This window comes from Erythrolamprus reginae, chromosome 1, assembly GCF_031021105.1.
Source record: "Erythrolamprus reginae isolate rEryReg1 chromosome 1, rEryReg1.hap1, whole genome shotgun sequence".
Lineage (NCBI taxonomy): Eukaryota > Metazoa > Chordata > Lepidosauria > Squamata > Dipsadidae > Erythrolamprus > Erythrolamprus reginae.
In genome coordinates this window covers 116,022,139-116,028,665 of record NC_091950.1, presented here as the reverse complement: position 1 = coordinate 116,028,665, position 6,527 = coordinate 116,022,139, and positions in this window count along the sequence as shown.

Sequence of the window (6,527 nt, the reverse complement as noted above, 5' to 3'; positions counted from 1 at the left end):
AAGAAAGGAAGAGGCTTCTCAATTGTTTTTTCACTTTTAGTTTCCAAATTAAAAATCATAACACAAGCCATGTCAATATTTAACTAATTAAATTTGAAAGGATAATTAGATCTGAAAATATAAATTCTAGATAGTAGATATAATATAAAAATCCCTCCTGATTAATTCACTTATCAGCTTAAGCTACAAGGGCATGTTTTCCATATACTTTCCAAAAGCTGCTGAAATTGGAAAGGGCTGAAATAATCATAATATCTTTTTTTTAATGACTTCTTGGTCCATCTGAGATTGTCTTTATTTAAATATGTAAATTTAATACATGTACATATACATATTTTATCTTAACCAAATATTTTCTTCTCAACTTGATACAGTTTGTTCTGCACTGCCTAGCATTCATTGAAAATGTGGTGTCCAATTCAGAGAGGTCTTTAGGAAACATATACATTGGGTTAGAATACAACAAAGAACAAACAAACACAAATGGTAGCATAGAAAACAAGTCCTCTAAATACAATAAAATCAATAAAAAATATTTTTTTAAAAAAAGAAGAAAACAAGTCCTCTAAATACAATGAAATATTCCTTAACTCTAAGGAAATGTAGACATCCATAGAGTAGCTTATTACTTCCTGATTAGTGTAGCCCATCTCATCTAGGAGACAAATAATCAACTGATAACAAATAGGTTGTACCTATTTCTCTGCTTTATCTGTCAAGCAGCTTGAATCCTAATTATATTTTCTTGGTTCTTAGTTTGTATTCACTGAATCAGTTCTCTGAATTATAAATAAAATTGAGCAGGGAAAAGCTGAAAGGGCTGTTGTGTAGACCATATTGAACAGCTGCAGGAAAGGGAGAATATAAATCTATATAAATATTAATCATAACCTGTTGTCATGAATGAAGGCAAATATATGTGTCCCAGGATAATGTTGCAGTATCCAATCTGAGCTAGTCACCAGGAGCTCAGTGCAGTGACCAGCCCAGATTGTATCCTGCATTATGTACCATATTTAGACTGTAGACTGCAAACCCCATACTGTAAATTGTCTAGAAATGTCCTATTGATCTTAAGGAATTTTGCTTCTGAGGATGTGTTCATAGGATTTCATGGTAAAAATATATCCAGTGGTCCAAATAATCATTTCAAAGACCACAGAGATTGTAGGGGTTTTTTTTTTCTGTTGTAGAGAGAGACTAATTATGGCAAGCTCTTCATGTGGTAAGGACAAAAAGAAAACATTTCATGCTCATTCATTTAGGAATTTAATAATGGGTCAACCCATTTTCTATGGACTTTCTGCACCACTAGCTCACGATTTGCATAAGACTGCAACACCCTCTTTTACTGACATTAAGCGACTGGGTCATTTCTCATCCTATAGTCCCACTTCAGTTTGGGGGTTTTGTCTTTCTTTTGTTATCAGCCACCTTTCATCTCTATGGAAACATTTCCTTTTCCCCTCTCCCCACCTAAATTGCATTACCCAAAAAATGGCTGCTTAGAAAAAAAAAGTTAGATCTGGTTCAAGACCTCTAAAATGTCATTCAGTCTGACCAGAAGGGATCTATCTTTTTGAAGTTTTATAGATACATTTTACTGGAGAATTGCTATAACAACAACAACAACAACAGTCTGGAGATCACTTAATAGAAGAGAAGGAACTGGAGAAAAATCACAAAATACAAAGACTACAAACAGAAGTAGAATGGCTGCGGCAAAAGACAGTAAAATAGTATCAAAAGTTACAGGCTCCTTAGGTACAAGCCCAAACAATTATGGCATTGTTGGAATACCACGACACCTTTGACAAAGTCATCATCAATCAATGGAAAAAGGCAGCTTTACTTGGGATAACTTATATCCTGGGATGGATAACTTATATTATTATTATTATTATTATTATTATTATTATTATTATTATTATTATTATTATTTATTAGATTTGTATGCCGCCCCTCTCCGAAGACTCCTCTTTGACACCATCAAACAATAACATCAAATAACAAGATCTGTCTATCCCACGGGAAGGATTCAATATGCGGATAAAAATGTCAAATCCAGTATAAACAATCATAACAAGGAAAACAATGACAGGATCTTTGAGGCAGCAAATCAATCATCTCTAGATGTGGCAAATCTTCGGTTTTCCTTTTCATTCCCATTTTGTGATGTTCTTGTAAGCAAAAACATCAAGAAACATTTTAAAAGCATGATATAAAAGTTCATACATTACAAATCTATCAAGTGAACATGCACTTTGAAACCAGAATTTCTGACTGTGTTATAGGATACTACCAGATACTTTTATTATCCAGTTCATAACAAAAAAGAATATCAGAATCAAAACAGAGTCCCCTTTCCCATCATTTGTATTAGAGAAGTTTCTTACACTATGGAGGAAATTCCATGTTAAAGAATATTTCTAGGATTTTCATTTTTTGCTTTGATTCTGCACATTTCTAGGGAATTCCATTCACTACTATACATGCCATTTCTAGAGAACCCAATTTTCCTTCCTTTTCAGCTCCATGTTTTAACCTGCAAATCTATAATAGATACAGATCTACCTTAGTCTGCAATTTGAATTAATATAATTTAATAATGGTGGGACTATCTACTCCCCTCATTCCCTAGGGTTGGTAATACAAGTACCTTCCTTCAGCAGTGGGGATCAAACCCTGAAATTGCCACAAACCTCTTTCCTTCACCTCTAAAACAACCTTTTGGTTTTTAATTACTCCTGCAAGTGAGAGCAATCAGAGGATCCTTCTGTGACATTTTCAAGTTTTCTGTCTGCTCCACTTACGGGAAACAAATGGGTCTACTCAGCTCCATCTAGATTGAGTTTTTCATGAAGTCATTACTTCTGTCACAGGGGCTATTTTCAAATTGAAAAATCTGAAACAATAAATGATGGTGAAGCAGTTAATAACTGTTAAGAAATCACATTTGGAAAATTGCATTTAAGCAATAACCTTTCTCCCTGTAATTAAATGACAGAAAGGTCCTGGTTTTAATTAAGTCAGCAATTTATAGTTATGAAGCTATACTTCACTATGCAGATTAGAAGATGATAGGTCACAGAACACCCTGAGTGCATTTTTAGCAGAGCTGATCTGGTAATTACTCCACTGTTCAATGGTGACCACATTGAACCGTATCTCTAGATTAAACAATTTTCTTTTCCCTGCTTCATGATGTATAACTAGGATGAGTAAATGTATCACTAAGACGGCACCGAGCATCTTTAAATTAAAATGGATTTTAAATGAGGGGGCACGAGCGAAAGAAGTAATGTTTGAAGAGCAGCGGTAGAAATGAGTGGGCCACTAGGCAAGGCCTGTGAGTTGAGAATATATCATTGTTTTACAGAGCTCTCAATCTTGCGCCAGAATATTTGGGGTAGATTTATGAGGAAGTAAAATGCTAATGTTAGTGTATTTATAAACATATGATGGGGATTTCATTTATAATTTATTCCCTGGCTCTGCATTATGCAGACTATGAAAGAAAATGAAATGCTATGTTGGACATCAAAAGAGTTCATGAATATAGCCTTCACATTTTATTTAACTTACACCCCAGCTTGGATTATACACTGATTATTACATTGTGATGTATGCATATATATATGGCCTTTTGCTAAATGCTGGATTTTGGCAGTATACAAATGTCTGATTTATGGTTTCCTGACTGATAAGTAAAGGAATAATGTCCTTCTTGCAAAAAAAAAAAAAAGTACACAAACATTGGATATTAATTTGATGTGTTTGTTCTGCTAAGTTACCTTCATAGAAGGAAAAGCCAAGCTGGTCACTAAATTTCTCTTCATGTTATCAAGAATAACATTAACAAAAACATGTTAGCTGTGGGATTATATAGGACTTTATGGGAAAAGCTGTTTGCAAAAACATGTTCACACATAAGACAAAAATATTGTAAAGCATATTTCTCTCTGTGTCATCTAAGTATTGGGAATAGCACCCAAAAAAGGAAAAGAAGATGGTTATTGGTGAGAAGGTCCCAGGGGCAAGTCCACATTGTTATGGGTCAATAGATGAAAAGTGCAAACTTGTTTGATGATATTTATGGAAATGTGTTTGCCTATGTCTACATTGTCCAGATTTTGTAAGGTTTACTGGAGTTCATCAAAAGCAGTATTGAAGTTGAGCAGAACAAGCAAAATTCTAAAGAGCAAATCTTTAGGTCTCTTGCAATTCAACTTGTAATCTTTTATGCTTTTATCTTTGACTACTTTTCTCCAGAACTGTTAAAATTCTTTCTTTCATTAAGCAATTTATTTAAAATACTTTCAGTTAAGATTCCTTTCTTTCATTACTGGGGAATGTCAGCTTTGAGTTGAGCTCAGTCTAGACTTCATGGACACTTCCATATAATTTCTTGGCACCAATATGGATGTGGTTTGCCAGGGCAACTTCTGAACTTTTAAAAAACTCCCATTGGATTTCCTGATATTCTTCTATTCAGGTACTCACCAGAAGCTCCACTTGGCTTTTTGAAGTCAGCCAACATGAAGCGAAGTGGGATAAATAATGAAAGGAGCATCATGACATCATTACACAATGAAGTAACTTAGATTCTTGGGTCAGGAGACATGAAATAATCATATAATTTGTTCAATGCTATCATGATGCTACGTCATTATTTTGAGATGACCTGCAGCATATAGGACAAGGGATAGGGCAGGGAAAAGGGTCAAAATGCTGAAGTGTTCCTTCCAATGATAGTGGGAATCTGTCTCAGATTTAATGTATACAGCATGCCAATAAGCACACAATTTCACTTCCTCTTTAAGATGCACACACAGCATATACTGCACCGATTGTATTGCCATGTTTAGTTATAATTGAAAATCAAGGACCAAATCCTTTTTTTTAAAAAAATGAACAAAGTAAGCGAAAAGCCTGAACCAAAAATGCAACATTGGCTTATAAATGTAGGCTTATTTTTTTTAAAAAAAATAAGCATGCTCTGCATTCTGGCTTATGAGATATTCTAACTAAGAAGTAGATGAACGGATATCTATGGAATGGAAAAAATCTAAATGCTTCTGAAATTGTAATTTACAAGGATCCTTTGAATATTTCTGAGCATTTTCCTTACAAAAATGATGCATTTGCAGCTGGGAAAGAATTTAATTATCACTCTTTATCCTACAATATGATTATAATTTAAAATTTCCTTGCAGCTAATTTTCAATTAGAAATGCATGCTCTTATTTATAATGATGCTAGTAGAAACTGGAAGAAATTCTTAGCAAACTACTTTCATCAAAAGTGTATTGTTCTGGAATTCAATGCAATCCAGCTATTTTCCCATACCACCACATTTGAGCTCATTCTGCTGTCATGCAGATGGACAAGTCTAATTCTCCTTATGGATTTTTTCCTCCAATATTATGGGAAAACAGAAAACCTTGGGAAAAAAATCTTACAATGCAAATTTGTTTATTTGGAAAACGTGTATTGCCGCCTACTTGCTCATAGTGACTTATGGAATCTTACAGGAAATAAAAACCTAATATAAAGAAATAAATGTAATTAAATAATAAAAATAATAAAATAATAACCCTCCACCCCTCAAACCAGCCACAACACAGTCTGCATTGGTTGCCGATCAATTTCCGGTCACAATTCAAAGTGTTGGTTATGACCTATAAAACCCTTCATGGCATCGGACCAGAATATCTCCGGGACCGCCTTCTGCCACACGAATCCCAGCGACCGATTAGGTCCCACAGAGTTCGCCTTCTCCGGGTCCCGTCGACTAAACAATGTCGTTTGGTGGGTCCCAGGGGAAGAGCCTTCTCTGTGGTGGCCCCGACCCACTGGAACCAGCTCCTTGCCTTCATAAATTCCTTAAAACCCACCTTTGCCGCCAGGCATGGGGGAATTGAGATATCTCCCCCGGGCCTATACAATTTATGTATGGTATGTTTGTATGTATGTTTGATTAATAATGGGGTTTTTAAAATGTTTTTTAAATTATTAGATTTGTTATGAATTATTCTGTTGCTGTTGTGAGCCACCCCAAATCTATGGAGAGGGGTGGTATACAAATCTAATAAATAAATAAATAAATAAACAAACAAACAAACAAACAAACAAATAAACAAACAAACAAATAAATAAATAAATAAATTAAACACACACTTATATCAGCCATTTAATGGACTCCATCCGCTCTGGGCTCCTGAGGCCCTCTGGCAGAACCTTCGGGGGCCTTATGAAAGAGTGTCAGAGTGGAGACCAGTCTAATTTCTTGAGGGGTGATGTTCGAGAGGGAAGGAATCACTTCTTCTCTTTCCTGCCTGATGAATCTCCTCAGGGGACAGGACTCGCAACATTCCTTGCCTCCCCATTCTAGTTGGCCGGGTGGATGTGATTGGCAAGAGATGGTCCTTCAGATAACCTGGTCCTAAGCTATGAAGGGCTTTAAAGGTGACAATCAGCACCTTGAATTGAACCCAGAAGCAAATCAGCAACCAATGCAGCTCCTG